This window comes from Orcinus orca, chromosome 7 (assembly GCF_937001465.1).
Source record: "Orcinus orca chromosome 7, mOrcOrc1.1, whole genome shotgun sequence".
NCBI lineage: Eukaryota > Metazoa > Chordata > Mammalia > Artiodactyla > Delphinidae > Orcinus > Orcinus orca.
Genome location: NC_064565.1, coordinates 87538332 through 87555375, shown reverse-complemented (window position 1 = coordinate 87555375; position 17044 = coordinate 87538332). Strand labels below are relative to the sequence as shown.

The following is a 17044-nucleotide window of genomic DNA, read 5'->3' as shown; positions in this document are numbered from 1 at the left end:
CTCCAATGCAAACATCCCAGACAATCACTGTGCAGTATCAAAGACAAAAAATCTACATTAGCACAATCCATAGAGCTTAATCAGATATTACCAGTTATACATGCACTCAACTGTGTGAGTACGAATTTATGCAATTCAGTCACATACCATCACAATCAAAATATTTAACTGTACTATCACAAGATACCCTCATGTTAACCCTTTATAATTACGATCCCTTTGTCCCCATTCCTAACCAACAGCTACCAGTAATCTGTTCTCCAACTCAATGATTATATTTCACAATTACTATATAAATGGAATCATGTAGTACATATCCTTTAGAGATTGACTTTTTTCACTTAGCAAAAATTCCTTGAGGTTCACCCAATTTGTTGCATGTATCAATAGTTCATTACTTTTTATGGAGTAGTATTCCATGGTATGGATGAAATACACAATCTGTTTAACTTTTCACCTTTTGAAGCTCATTGGGGTAGTTTTCAGTTTTTGGGTGTTAGAAATAAAACTGCTATGAACATTTGTGTATATGTTCAATTTTATTAGGAATTTTATTTATTTAAAGTAAAATAAGAATAATATCCTAGAAAAATAAAGTACGATGTCAGTAAAAAGAAACCTGACACTAAGACCATGTGCTCTACCAACAAAATACATTGTGCCGCATCATATACATCTGTCCATTAAAAGTTTATTGAGGGCTTCCCTGGTGGCGCAGTGGTTGAGAGTCCGCCTGCCAATGCAGGGGACACGGGTTCGTGCCCCGGTCCGGGAAGATCCCACATGCTGCGGAGCGTCTGGGCCCGTGAGCCTTGGCCGCTGAGCCTGTGCGTCCGGAGCCTGTGCTCCGCAACGGGAGAGGCCACAACGGTGAGAGGCCCGCGTACCGCAAAAAAAAAAACAAAAAAAAAAAAGTTTATTGAAAAGTATTTGAATTCTCTTAATTCCTCTAACCAAGTAGTTCTAGTATGGGGAGAAACTGGATTGTGCTATGGGATCATGGTTTAAAGAACCATTCATGTAGTATCCTTTACATATAAAAAAAGTAAAATGTTACAAAATACAAGCTAATTATGGCACTAAATATCTGAGATAAGAGATTCCAGTTTGGGGATGTCTGTTGTTTAAACAAAGACTAGTCCTTTGTAACAAGGTCCAACAGGCAAAGCGGCACTCTTTCCCTTCTGATGCCTGGATACCCAGAGCACTTTACCGTGGAAACCTCTGCTGGCTGGCTTTTCCTAGAAGCATAACAAGAACAAGATTGATCCATCCATCTTTCTTTTCCCTACATTGAAAATAGACACATGGCAAATAAAATTTCACATTATAAATGTGAATTTCAGGGACTTCCCTGATGGTGCAGTGGTTGGGAGTCCGCCTGCCAATGCAGGGGACACGGGTTCGAGCCATGGTCTGGGAGGATCCCACATGCCGCGGAGCAACTAGGCCCGTGTGCCACAGCTGCTGAGCCTGCGCTCTAGAGCCCACAAGCCACAACTAGAGAAGGCCCATGTGCAGCAACGAAGACCCAACACAGACAAAAATAAATAATTTTTAAAATGTGAATTTCACATGAAAATACAAATTAAAAATACAATGAATGTGACAAAATTCAACATCCATTTATGATACAAATTCTCAACAAAGTTGATATAGAGGGAACATACCTCAACATAATAAAGTCCATGTATGACAAACCACATCTAACATCATACTCACTGGTGAAAAGCTGAAAACTTTTCCTCTAAGATCAGGAACTAAGACAAGGATGCCTACTTGACACTTTTATTCAACACAGTATTCACAGTCCTAATCACACCAATTAGGCAAGAAAATGAAATAGAAGGTATCGAAAATGTAAAGAAAGAAGTAAAATTGTCACTATTTGAGGATGACATATTATATATAGAAATCCCTAAAGATTCTACCCCCTCCAAAAAAAACTATTATAATAAATGAATTCAGTAAATTTGCAGAATATGAAATTAATATGTAGACACCTGCAGCACTTTTATACACTGAGAACAAACAATCAAAAAGAAAAATGAAGAAAACAATCCCATTTACAATTGCATCAAAAAGAATAAAATACCTAGGAATAAATTTAACCAAGGAAGTGAAAGACTTGTACTCAGAAAACTGTAGGACACTGAAGAAAGAAATTGAAGATGATGCAAATAAATGGAAAAATATCCATTTATCAGTGCTCATGGATTAGAAGAATTAATATTATCAAAATGACCGTACTACCAAGCAACCTACAGATTCAATGCAATTCCTATCAAAACACCAATGGCATTTTTCACAGAACTAGAACAAATAATTCTAAAATCTCTATAAAAACACAAAATGCCCCAATAGCCAAAGCAATCTTGAGAAAGAACAAAGCTGGAGGTGACACATGCCCTGATTTCACATGATACTACAAAGCTATAATAATCTAAACAGTATGATACTGGCACAAAAACAGACACACTGATCAATGGAACAGAATATTCTGTGAGCCCAGAAATAAACCTACGCTTATATGATCAATTAATCTACAACATAGGAGGCAAGAATATTCAATGGATGAAAAGAGTCACTTCAATAAATGGTGCTGGGAAAACTGGACAATTAGATGCAAAAGAATGAAACTGGACCACTTTCTTACATCATATACAAAAATAAACTCAAAATGGATTATAGACTTAAATATAAGACTAAAACTATAAAACTTCCAGAAGAAATCGTAGGTAGTAACCTCTTTGACATCAATCTTAACAATATTTTTTGGCTATGTCTCCGCAGGCAAGGGAAACAAAAGCAGAAATAATCAAATGAGGTGATATCAAACTAAAAAGTTTTTGCATAGTGAAGGAAACCATCAACAAAATAAAAAGTCAACCTACTTAACGGGACAAGATATTTGCAATCCCTATAAGGAGTTGATGTTCAAAATATATAATGAACTCATACAACTCAATATCAAAAAATAAACCCAAACAACCCAAATAAAAAATGGGCATTAGACCTGAATAGATATTTTTTCAAAGACATACAGATGGCAAACAGGCACATGAAAAGATGCTCAACATCAGTAATCATCAGAAAAATGCAAATCAAAACCACAATGAGATACCACCTCATACCTGTCAGAATGGCTATCCTCAAAAAAGCAACAAATAACAAGTGTTGGTGAAGATGTGGAGAAAAGGGAGGGAACCCTTGTATACTGATGGTGGGAATGTAAATTCGTGCAGCCATTACAGAAAACAGTATGGAGGTTTCTCAAAATTAAAAACAGAACTACCATACAACCCAGCAATTCCATTTCCATTTCTATTTACCTGAAGAAAATGAAAACACTAATTTGAAAAGATATATGTACCTTTATGCTCATTGTGGCATTATTTACAATAGCTAATATATGGAAGCAATCTAAGTACCCATCACTAGATGAACGGATAAATAAGATGTGGGGTGTGTGTGTGTATGTACACACACACACGCACACACACACAATGGAATATTACTCAGACATAAAAAAGAATGAAATTTTGCCATTTGCTATAACATGCATGGATTTAGAGGGTATCACACTAAGTGGAGTAAGTCAGACAGAGAAAGACAAATACCATGTGACTCCACTTTTCACATGTGGAATCTAAAAAGCAAAAGAGATGAACAAACAGAACAAAGCAGAAACGGACTCATGGATAAAGAGAACAAACTGGTGGTTTCCAGAAAGAAGGAGGGTGAGGGGATGGGAAAAATAGGTAAAGGAGATTAAGAGGTGCAAACTTCCAGTTTTAAAATAAATAAGTCATGGAGCTGTAACATACAGTATAGGGATTATACCTAATAATATTGTAATAACTTTGTATGGTGACAGATGGTAACTAGATTTATCATGGTGATCATTTTACAATGTATAAAAATACTTGAATCACTATGTTGTACACCTGAAACTAATATTATATTGTATGTCAATTATAATTCAATATTTTTTAAAAAATGAAATGAATGAAAAAAATTTTTAACTACAATGAGATATTACTACACACCTATTAGAATGATTACAATTTAAAAACAAAACAAAAAATTCTTGACAACATCAAGTACTGATCAGGATGCTGACACAGGGGAATATAACTGCTGATGAAAATGCAAACTGGTACAACTACTGTGAGAAATAGTTTGGTAGTCTCTTATAAGTTAAATATATACACACCATTTAACTTAGTAATCCCATTCCCTAATACTTACAGGTATTGACCTAAATGTAATGAAAATTTATGTTCACAAAAAAACCTTACAGTCACTATATGCTTATAGTGGCTTTATTTACAGTCGCACAAAACTGTTTATAACCCAAATGTCCCTCAACTGAACAATGGATAAACACGTATTACTCAGCAATAAAAAGGAATGGACTGGACTTCCCTGGCTGCACAGTGGGTAAGAATGTGCTGCCAATGCAGGGGACACGGGTTCGAGCCCTGGTCTGGGAAGATCCCACATGCCGCGGAGCAACTAAGCCTGTGCGCCACAACCACTGAGCCTGTGCTCTAGAGCCCGTGAGCCACAACAACTGAGCCCATGTGCTGCAACTACTGAAGCCCGCATGCCTAGAGCCAGTGCTCCACAACAAGAGAAGCCTGCACACTGCAACAAAGAGTAGCCCCCGCTTGACACACCAAGAGAAAACCCACGTGTAGCAACGAAGACCTAATGCAGCCATAAATAAATAAATTTTTTAAAAGAAAAGGACTATTGACATAAGAAACATGAATGAATTTCAAATATATTATGCCAAATGAAAGAACCCAGACTCAAAAAGCTATATACTATATGATTCATTATATGACATTCTAAAAGGTAAAACTACAGGAATGGAGAATAGATCACTGGTTGCCAGAGACCTGATTTGGGGCAGCGGGGGTGGGGGCGGGGGGTGTGGTAGGATGGAGTAGTTGATTATAAAGTGGTACCAAAAGAGAATTTCTGAGGGGTAGAAATGTTCTGTACCTTAATTGGGATGGCAGTTACATGACTATGTATTTCTCAAAACTCAAAGAACTGTATACCAAAAAGAGAAAATTTCACTTGTGTAAATTTAAAACTAACCTTAAAAATAATTTGGTAGAGATAATTTTGGAATATGTATTAGTAGATTAGTATATCAATTCCTTCTATATGTATTTGAATTTTAAAAAGGGACATCACCACCTTAGGAAACTACAAAAAGAAAGGTAAATTAAACCCAAACTCTTTTCAATTCTATGAAGGCCAAGAGAGGTGAGGAACCTGCAGAAGAAGAGTCTGAAGTGAGCAGAAGTTGGTTCACTGAGATTTAAGGAAAGAAACCATTGTCATAACACAGAAGTGCAAAGTGAAGCCACAAGTACTGATGTAGGAGCTGCAGCAAGTTATCCAGGAGATCTAGCTAAGATAAATGACGAAGGTGACTACACTAAATAACAGATAGTTTCAGTGTAGAAGAAACAGCCTTGTGTTGAAGGAAGATGCCATCTAGAACTTTCAGGGCTAGAGAGAAGTCAATGCCTGGCTTCAAAGCTTCGAAGGACAGGCTGACTCTCTTGTTAGGGGCTAATGCAGCTGGTGACTTGAACTTGCGGCTGATGCTCACTTACCATTCCAAAAATCCTGGGGCTCTTAAGAATTATGCCAAATCTACTCTGCCTGTGCTCTATAAATGGAACAACAAAGCCTGAATGACAGTACATCTGTTTACAGCATGGCTTACTGAATATCTTAAGCCCACTGTTTGGACCTACTGCTCAGAAAAAAGATTCCTTTCAAAATATTACTATTCAATGACAGTCCACCTGGTCACCCAAGAGCTCTTATGGGGATGTACAAAAAGATTAATGCTGTTTTCATGTCTGCCATTCTGCAGCCCAAAGATCAAAGCGTCATTTCGACTTTCAAGTCTTATTTAAGAAATACAGTTTGTAATGCTATAGCTGGCATAGACAGTGATTCCTCTGATGGATATGGGCAAAGTCAGTTGAAAACCTTCTGGAAACCATTCTGGATGCCATTAAGAACATTTGTGATTCATGGAAAGAGGTCAAAATGTCAACATTAACAGGAGTTTGGAAAAAAGGGTTCAGAATATTACATAAACTTAGTGGATAAACCAGCAGCAGGGTTTCAAGGGATTGGCTCCACTTTTGAAAGAAGTTCTATTGTGGGTAAAACGCTTCCCTGGTGGCGCAGTGGTTGAGGGTCCGCCTGCCGATGCAGGGGACGTGGGTTCGTACCCCGGTCTGGGAGGATCCCGCGTGCCGCGGAGCGGCTGGGTCCGTGAGGCATGGCCGCTGGGCCTAAGCGTCCGGAGCCTCTGCTCCGCGGCAGGAGAAGCCGCCGCAGTGAGAGGCCCACGTACCGCAAAAAAAAAAAACAAAAAAACAAAGAGCACAACATGCACCTGGGAAGTTGTTTATGAAAGGAAGAGTCATTTGATGCAGCAAACTTCATTACTGCGTTTTTTTCTTTTTTAATTTATTTTTGGCTGCACTGGCAGGCCTTTTTTGCTGCGCGCGGGCTTTCTCTAGTTGCGGAGAGCAGGGCCTATTCTTCATTATGGTGCGCAGGCTTCTCGTTGTGGTGGCTTCACTTGTTGCGGAGCACGAGCTCTAGGCGCGTGGGCTTCAGTAGTTGTGGCTCGCAGGCTCTGGAGCACAGGCTCAGTAGTTGTGGCGCGTGGGCTTAGTTGTTCCGAGGCATGTGGGATCTTCCCGGACCAGGGCTCGAAACCCTGTCCCCTGCATTGGCAGGCGAATTCTTAACCACTGAGCCACCAGGGAAATCCCCATTACTGTCTTTCTTTAAAAATTACCCCAGCCACCTACTTCAGTAATCACTACCCTGATCAGTCAGCAGTCACCAACAGGGAGGAAAGACCCTACAACAGCAAAAAGACTGACTCACTAGAAGCTCAGATGATGGGTACCATTTTGAGCAATAAGGTATTTTTAAATTAAGGTATGTACATTGTTTTTTTAGACATAACTTTTATATGCACTGGGAAACCAAAAAATTCACATAAGTCACTTTTTTGGTGGTATTTGCTTTATTGTGGTGGTCTAGAACCAAACTCACAATGTCTCCAAAGTTCGCCTGTATATAACGTTAAATAACCGAAGGTAATACTCTAGGTTGTTTATGGATGCATACATTACGTATAAAAACTATAGGTACATGGATTCATTGCAACCCAGGAAAGCATTAGTTTTGGAAAGTTGGAAAGGGAATGAAATTAGAGAGTGGAGTTTCAACTAATCTGATCCATGCACACATACATTTTTAAAACAAATATAGTGGAATAATGACAAAATGTAACACTTATTAAATCTTGGTCTTTGGTATTTGTCTCTGAGTGTTAGTGTGTTTGAAATATTTCACAACAAAATTTAGTTTTTAATTTTAAATGCTGGGCTTTTGGGCAATGACAGCTTAAACACTCTAGACATGATTCACAGAACTAGAGCACTAAGAAGAACTTCACTGTTAATAGTTCAATCTCTTCATTTTATAAATGAAGAAACTGTGGTAAGCTACAACAATGCATAAAAATAGAATACCTTGGGCTTCCCTCGTGGCACAGTGGTTGAGGGTCCGCCTGCCAATGCAGGGGACACGGGTTCGTGCCCTGGTCTGGGAGGATCCCACATGCCGCGGAGCGAATGGGCCCGTGAGCCATGGCCGCTGAACCTGCGCGTCCGGAGCCTGTGCTCCTCAACGGGAGAGGCCACAGCAGTGAGAGGCCCGCGTACCGCAAAAAAAAAAAAAAAAAAAAAATAGAACACCTTGACAGAGTTTTGAACATAGAATGGCTAAGACTAAAAAATCACAAGGCCTATCTATAGTTGAACATCTGGGGAAAAAATTTTTATTGGGGGGATATATCCCAGGTATGCAAGGCTGGTTTAAAATTCAAAAACTGACTGGTATACTCTATCACATCAACAGACGAAAGAAGAAAACTCACATGACCATATCAACAGATGAAGGAAAAGTGTTTAACAAAATCAACACCCAGGGGCTTCCCTGGTGGCACAGTGGTTAAGGATCCACCTACTAATTCAGGGGACACGAGTTCAAGCCCTGGTCCAGAAAGATCCCACATGCCGCAGAGCAACTAAACCTGTGCACCACAACAACGAAGCCTGTGCACAGCAATGAAGACCCAACACAGCCAAAAATAAATAAATTTAAAAAAAAAATCAACACCCATTCATAATAAAAATACAGGGGAACTTCTTCATCTTGATTTTGACAGTGGAGGAGTCTGAGTAGGTGGGTATATGGGAACTCTATACTTACCAGGCAATTTTGCTGCAAACCTGAAAGCACTCTAAAAACTAGTCTCATTTCTTTTTCATTTATTCCTGATCTGATCTTTATGATTTCTTTCCTTCTGCTAACTTGGGGTTTTTTTTGTTCTTCCTTCTCTAATTGCTTTAGGTGCAAGATTAGGTTGTTTATTTGAGACGTTTCCTTTTCTTAAGGTAAGACTGTATTGCTATAAACTTCCCTCTTAGAACTGCTTTTGCTGCATCCCACAGCTTTTGGGTCGTCGTGTCTCCATTGTCATTTGTTTCTAGGTATTTTTTGATTTCCTCTTTGATTTCTTCAGTGATCACTTCGTTATTAAGTAGTGTATTGTTTAGCCTCCATGTGTTTGTATTTTTTACAGATCTTTTCCTGTACTTGATATCTAGTCTCATAGCGTTGTGGCTGGAAAAGATACTTGATACGATTTCAATTTTACCAAGGCTTCATTTGTAACCCAAGATATGATCTATCCTGGAGAATGTTCCATAAGCACTTGAGAAAAATGTGTATTCTGTTGTTTTTGGATGGAATGTCCTATAAATATCCATTAAGTCAACAGCAAAGATCAATAAAACTAAAAGCTGGTTCTTTGAGAAGACAAATAAAATTGATAAACCATAAGCCAGACTCATAAAGAAAAAAAGGGAGAAGACTCAAATCGATAGAATTAGAAATGAAAAAGGAGAAGTAACAACTGACACTGCAGAAATACAAAGAATCATGAGAGATTACTACAAGCAACTCTATGCCAATAAAATGGACAACCTGGAAGAAATGGACAAATTCTTAGAAACGCACAATGTGCCGAGCTGAAACAGGAGGAAAAAAAATATGAACAGACCAATCACAAGCACTGAAATTGAAACTGTCATTAAAAATCTTCCAACAAACAAAAGCCCAGGACCAGATGGCTTCACAGGTGAATTCTATCAAACATTTAGAGAAGAGCTAACACCTATCCTTCTCAACCTCTTCCAAAATATAGCAGAGGGAGGAACACTCCCAAACTCATTCGATGAAGCCACCATCACCCTGATACCAAAACCAGACAAAGATGTTACAAAGAAAGAAAACTACAGGCCAATACGACTGGTAAACATAGATGCAAAAATCCTCAACAAAATACTAGCAAACAGAATCCAACAGCACATTAAAAGGATCATACACCATGATCAAGTGGGGTTTATTCCAGGAATGCAAGGATTCTTCAATATATGCAAATCAATCAACGTGATACACCATATTAACAAACTGAAGGAGAAAAACCATATGATCATATCAATAGATGCAGAGAAAGCTTTCGACAAAATTCAACACCCATTTATAATAAAAACCCTGCAGAAAGTAGGCATACAGGGAACTTTCCTCAACATAATTAAGGCCATGTATGACAAACCCACAGCCAACATCGTCCTCAATGGTGAAAAACTGAAAACATTCCCACTAAGATCAGGAAGAAGACAAGGTTGCCCACTCACACCACTCTTATTCAACATAGTTTTGGAAGTTTTAGCCACAGTAATCAGAGAAGAAAAGGAAATAAAAGGAATCCAAATTGGAAAAGAAGAAGTAAAGCTGTCACTGTTTGCAGATGACATGATACTATACATAGAGAATCCTAAAGATGCTACCAGAAAACTACTAGAGCTAATCAATGAATTTGGTAAAGTAGCAGGATGCAAAATTAATGCACAGAAATCTCTGGCATTCCTACATACTAATGATGAAAAATCTGAAAGTGAAAACAAGAAAACACTCCCATTTACCATTGCAACAAAAAGAATACAATATCTAGGAATAAACCTACCTAAGGAGACAAAAGACCTGCATGCAGAAAATTATAAGACACTGATGAAAGAAATTAAAGATGATACAAATAGATGGAGAGATATACCATGTTCTTGGATTGGAAGAAACAACATTGTGAAAATGACTCTACTACCCAAAGCAATCTACAGATTCAATGCAATCCCTATCAAACTACCACTGGCATTTTTCACAGAACTAGAACAAAAAATTTCACAATTTGTATGGAAACACAAAAGACCCCGAATAACCAAAGCAATCTTGAGAAAGAAAAATGGAGCTGGAGGACAAGACAGTATGGTACTGGCACAAAAACAGAAAGATAGATCAATGGAACAGGATAGAAAGCCCAGAGATAAACCCATGCACATATGGTCACCTTATCTTTGATAAAGGAGGCAAGAATATACAGTGGAGAAAAGATAGCCTCTTCAATAAGTGGTGCTGGGAAAACTGGACAGGTACATGTTAAAGTATGAGATTAGATCACTCCGTAACACCATACACAAAAATAAGCCCAAACTGGATTAAAGACCTAAATGTAAGCCCAGAAACTATCAAACTCTTAGAGGAAAACATAGGCAGAACACTCTATGACATAAATCACAGCAAGATCCTTTTTGACCCATCTCCTAGAGAAGTGGAAATAAAATCAAAAATAAACAAATGGGACCTAATGAAACTTCAAAGCTTTTGCACAACAAAGGAAACCATAAACAAGACCAAAAGACAACCCTTAGAATGGGAAAAAATATTTGCAAATGAAGCAACTGACAAAGGATTAATCTCCAAAATTTACAAGCAGCTCATGAAGCTCAATAACAGAAAAACAAACAACCCAATCCAAAAATGGGCAGAAGATCTAAATAGACACTTCTCCAAAGAAGATATACAGACTGCCAACAAACACATGAAAGAATGCTCAACATCATTAATCATTAGAGAAATGCAAATCAAAACTACAATGAGATATCATTTCACACCAGTCAGAACGGCCATCATCAAAAAATCTAGAAACAATAAATGCTGGAGAGGGTGTAGAGAAAAGGGAACCCTCTTGCACTGTTGGTGTGAATGTAAATTGATGTGGCCACTATGGAGAACAGTATGGAGGTTCCTTAAAAAACTACAAATATAACTACCATACCACCCAGCAATTCCACTACTGGGCATATACCCTGAGCAAACCATAATTCAAAAAGAGTCATGTACCAATATGTTTATTGCAGCTCTATTTACAATAAGCCAGGACATGGAAGCAACCTAAGTGTTCTTCAGCAGATAAATGGATAAAGAAGATGTGGCACATATATACAATGGAATATTACTCAGCCATAAAAAGAAACGAAATTGAGTTATTTGTAGTGAGGTGGATGGACCTAGAGTCTGTCATACAGAGTGAAGTAAGTCAGAAAGAGAAAAACAAATACCGTATGCTAACACATATATATGGAATCTAAGAAAAGGAAAAAAAAAATAAAAAGGTCATGAAGAACCTAGGGGTTAAGATGGGAATAAAGACACAGACCTACTAGAGAATGGACTTGAGGATATGGGGAGGGGAAGGGTAAGCTGTGACAAAGTGAGAGAGTGGCATGGACATATATGCACTACCAAACATAAAATAGATAGCTAGTGAGAAGCAGCCTCATAGCACAGGGAGATCAGCTCGGTGCTTTGTGACCACCTAGAGGGGTGGGATAGGGAGGATGGGAGGGAGGGAGATGCAAGAGGGAAGAGATAGGGGAACATATGTATATGTATAACTGATTCACTTTGTTATAAAGCAGAAAATGGTCAAGCAATTATACTCCAATAAAGATGTTAAAAATAAATAAAATAAAATAAGAAAGTCTCTTCCCTGGTCTGGGAAGATCTCACATGCTGTGGAGCAACTAAGCCAGTGCGCCACAACTACTGAACCTGCGCTCTAGAGCCTGTGTGACGCAACTACTGAGCCCGCATGCTGCAACTACTGAAGCTTGCGTGCCTAGAGCCTGTGCGCAGCAACAAGAGAAGCCACCGCAATGAGAAGCCCGCGCACCGCAACGAAGAGTAGCCCCCGCTCACCAAAACTAGAGTAAGTCTGCGTGCAGCAACGAAGACCCAACGCAGCCAAATAAATAAATATTAATTAATTAATTAATTTTTTAAAAGTATGGGACGGGGGAATGGAGAGGCATGATGAAAAATTGGGTAAAAGATAGAATTACTGTAATAGCTACATTTTTTAAAAGATTTAGATAGCCACTAAATGCATTTTGATTGGTAGGTGTTGGTTAACACTCCGAGTACAAATCAATACATGAACAGCAGTTCCTAAATTGGGCAGGATGGCCTGTGGTGGGAGGGTAGTGACTTGGAGACGTGTGAAAGAGGTATTTTTTTGTTTGTTTTGTTTCGGGTGTCAAAATGGCTGAGGGGTTTTCACTGGCTTTAATGCCAGTGGCCAGGGGTACTAAATATTCTGCAATATGCAAAGCAGCTCCGCAGGTAAAAAAGTCATCCCTTCCAAAATGCAACCCCACCGTCATAATAGGGAGGTTCAAAGGAAATTTATGGTATGATTCCTGACATTTAGGAAGATAAGAAAATATAATACACATAATTAATCCAAATTATGTGAATATGTTTGCCAAATAACAGAGAGTATGTAAAAGGAATCTGACTTCTTCTTTTCTTTACCATTAAGTAGTCAACTGCAGTCAATTCTTATTCTCAGTCAAATGAATGGTTGCTTCTGATTTAAAACTCTCATATTTTCTTGCTTCCCCTGAATCCTGGAATCATCATTTTTATGTCAAAACTGTAACACAGCTCATAGTGAACATTAGATTTTCAGAGGTGAAGCTTGATTTTAGTTCCTTTTCACCACACTAGGAAGTTGGTGGACTAATTATAAATGCTTCTTCTTTCTTTTTAATTCAAAGTATTGTTCTCTTTTTAATTATACATTTATTGATACTCAGATAAGCCTTTCAATATAAAAAATTGTCTTTTTGGGGCTTCCCTGGTGGCGCAGTGGTTGGGGGTTCGCCTGCCCATGCAGGGGACACGGTTTCGTGCCCCGGTCCGGGAAAATCCCACATGCCGCGAAGCGGCTGGGCCCGTGAGCCATGGCCGCTGAGCCTGCACTTCCGGAGCCTGTGCTCCGCAACGGGAGAGGCCACAACAGTGAGAGGCCTGCGTACCACAAAAAAAAAAAAAAAAAAATTGTCTTTTTTCAGGTCAGAAAAATAATACTAATTATGTTTTGATAATTGTTTTAATTTCTTTTCCTTGTTTTGAAAATGACAGCTATATTATGAATCCATGGTGTCCAAAATCAGTACATTCTATTTCAGCATTTCCATCTTTTGCTCTGCTTCTATGAGAGCTTCTCATGGTATCCTTCCAGGCCTCTTACTCAGTTTTGTGGTACCACATCTATTCTTTACTTCCTTTAATACTGATTTAATTTTTCCTATTAAATTGTTTTATTATAAAAATTTCAAATCACAGAAAAGTATAACATAAACCATAGTACTCACCATCCAGATTTAACAAATGTTAATACTTTCCCATATTAGCTTTGATCTATTTTAAATGATATATCTACTCTTGGAAGCTTATTTGACTCTTCCCTGATCCTAGTTCCTGAGGAGTAACAACATTCATGAAATTTGTGTTTAACCCTTAAATGTATCTTTTTATATTTTTACTACATATATATGAATATATGGATCCACAACGGATCCACAACATTTGGCAATCTTTGAGGGTGTTTATAAATTTGCATAAAAGGTAGTGCCTAGGATCATGAAACTTGCTTTTTTTAATTTAAAACATTATGCTTTTGAGATTCATCAAAATTTACTGAATTTTCAGTTACATCCCTTAAAATATAAGTACAAGGATGTTCTTCCTCCCTACTTTCAAATATTCTTATGATTTTCTTTTTCTTAATAACAGTTACTCTAATGCCAAATGCCAAACAATTTAAACATTTGGGGGTTTTAATTCCATCTAATTTTCAGAAGTAGAATCAACCTCTAAGAATTCTAAATAATCTTCTATTTTTCATAGTACGAGTTTTTTTCATTTTATTCAACAAAACTGAGTAGAGCTCTACTGATAAATCATGTTTACCAAATAACTAAAAGTGGGTAAAAGAAGGAGTATGAGGATTCTGAAGTGAGTAGCCAGGTGGTAGCCAACAAAAGTTTCAGAAACAAGTATCAAAAAAACCAGACCTTTAGGAAAGCAAAGGAAAGGAGTTCGCTTAAAGGGGAAGGCTTAAAGAAAAAAAGAATTCTAGCAGAGACATGAAAACAACAGTATATTTGGCAGCAGGACATCTTACTTTCTCAGTCCAACATTTTGAGAACAGCCTACACTTTTTCTATCTTTACGATACAGCATGCAAGCTAGGTCTATAAATGTAAAACTCTAGAAACTGTACACCAATATAGAGAACAGTTTTTTTCAAATTAACTCCACAATAGCGTTTTTGAACCTACTGATAACCAATTTATACCCTGAGGAGATTTGACAGACATGAAAATTATAGTTATAATAGCTTACATACAGGTAGATATATACTGGAGAACAAAATAAATAAGAAAATTAGTTTAAAGAATGTAAAAAATTCAAATCAAAAGGAAGGCAACTTTTAAAAATAAAATGAAGGAAAATGTGACATGAAAGAAATCTTTACCATTTGGTTGGCATCTACTTTGAATATCTGTTAAACTCAGAGATACAGAAAGAATAAAAAGAAGAGTTTGAAAGAACAGAGCAGAGGCCAAATTCTAACAAAGGGTATTAACAAAGACAGAAAACAAGAGTATTAAGCATTCAGATTTTTTTAAAAATCAATTTTATAGATGTGGCAAATTAACGCTTTCAGCAGAAAGTATCACTACACAGAATTGGCCATGTGTTATCATACCATTTAAGTAGAAGGTGTCCAATTATTTACTTTAAAAAAGTGAAATTTTATAACCTATGTTTTGTCCTTGGAGTAGAAATGTTCCCATTTTATTGTTTGACACTAGAAAGAAAAAGATAAAAAAAGAAACTTTGACAAAGAAGAATGAGCATATGCTTCCAAATACCTCAATGGCTTACCTAAACTTAAAAAATATATAAAACCAAAGCTTGCTAAAAATAAAATGATGTATCTTTTTATTTGTATTATTTTCTTGTCTTCTAAAACAATTATTAAAGATATACATTGCTGTTAAAAAAAAAAGATATACATTGCTGAAGAAATCACCAAAAACATGATTGTCATGAGAAACAGTTATCTCATAGGCATGTAAATGAGTTATACTAATAGAAATTCACTATAATAGAGCTAAGATCAAGTTCTATTAAGAGGGACTTTATTATAAAATTTTATTATGTTGATGGTTTTACATAAGAAATGGTTAAAAATTTTCACATATTATCTGTTACTATAAAGTCAGATCTCCACTTATGATATATATTGAAGTGCATGTCTCAGTATAGTACATATAGGGAATACACATTAATAAACAAGTACTGATTTGGAGGCAATATGTATTAATACACAGTAGGCTAGATGTCATATGAGATTTTAAAGTATTTATAAGACAATTGTCATGGTCTGAAAGTTTGTTCAACAAATAATTATAGAGCACCTTCTTTGTGAACAAAAATTGTGTCAGATACTGGGGATGAAGCAATGAAAAAAAAAAAAACATCATCTGAAGCAATAAATAACTGAAACAGGATGTGCCCATCATGATATACAAAACCCAAACGTATTAAGGCTATTATTCTAGCTCAGAATCTCACAACATGAAGCTTAATCTCATTCATTATTTTGGATCAGATGCTAATAATACTAGTGTCCATAGATAGAGAGACAGATGATAAATCTGTTTTGATAATAGGAGCAATTTGGCAGACACTACAGTACAGACACACAGTACGGTGTACTGGAAAGGTATATTCTCCCTCTAAAAATTAAAATTGATATTTGACACTTTAAAAAAAGGAAGGAAGTGAGGGAGGGACAGAAGAATATAGGTCAATTTATATATTTATTGTTATTAGAAAGGAGCATTTACACTACTCTGAGCCTTTTAAGAGATACCCACATGTGAAACTATGTATATTGTATAGTTCATGCAGTCTCCAAACTGAGGTTCACCATGGTTTGCAGAGATATATGAAAGGGCTTTGAAAAGTATTATACATATAGAAATGACCTTTCTGATGAGATCTGAAACAAGTAATTAGCAATACTACTTTAAAGTAAAAATTATACAAAATAACACACCATGATAATAATATAGCAAATAGCAGCTTAAAAAAATCAACTTTAAAATGAAACTAACCATTGCTTCCAAACAAAACTCTCTACTTTTTAAAAGCGTTCATTATAATGGATATTTATTGAAGAAAGCAAACCAAATTGGAAGCAATCACAGCCTTGCCTCTTACTCAAAATAGGACTAACCTCGTTTATATGATACATAGGCTATTGAAAGGCTTCCAAATGCTGCCTGTATCTGTACTATCCAATATAATTTTCCGCAATGATGGAAATATTCTATAATCTATACTGTCCAATACAGTAGCCACTATTAAGCACCTGAAATATGGCTAATGTGACAAAAAAATGAACTGATTTTTATTTTGTTTTAACTTTAATTAAACGTAAATTTAAATAGCCACTGCTATGGACTGAATTGTGTCCCCTCAAAATTCATATGTTAAAGCCCTAACCTCCAAAGTAGTTGTATTTAGAGAGGGGGCCTTTGAGAAGTAATTAGGTTTGGTTGAGGTCATGAGGGAGGGACCGTCATGGTGGGATTAGTGCCTTTATTAAGAGGAGAAACCAGACAGCCTACTTCCTCTCTCTGCCACTCACCCCTCC

At 37.0% G+C, this 17044-nt stretch overlaps 1 protein-coding gene across 1 annotated transcript in view; it reads right to left on the bottom strand.

The window, feature by feature from the left end:
* The window catches only part of BMPR2 (bone morphogenetic protein receptor type 2), a 201893-nt gene that overhangs the window by 114157 nt on the left and 70692 nt on the right, over window positions 1-17044 (bottom strand). The window lies entirely within an intron of this gene.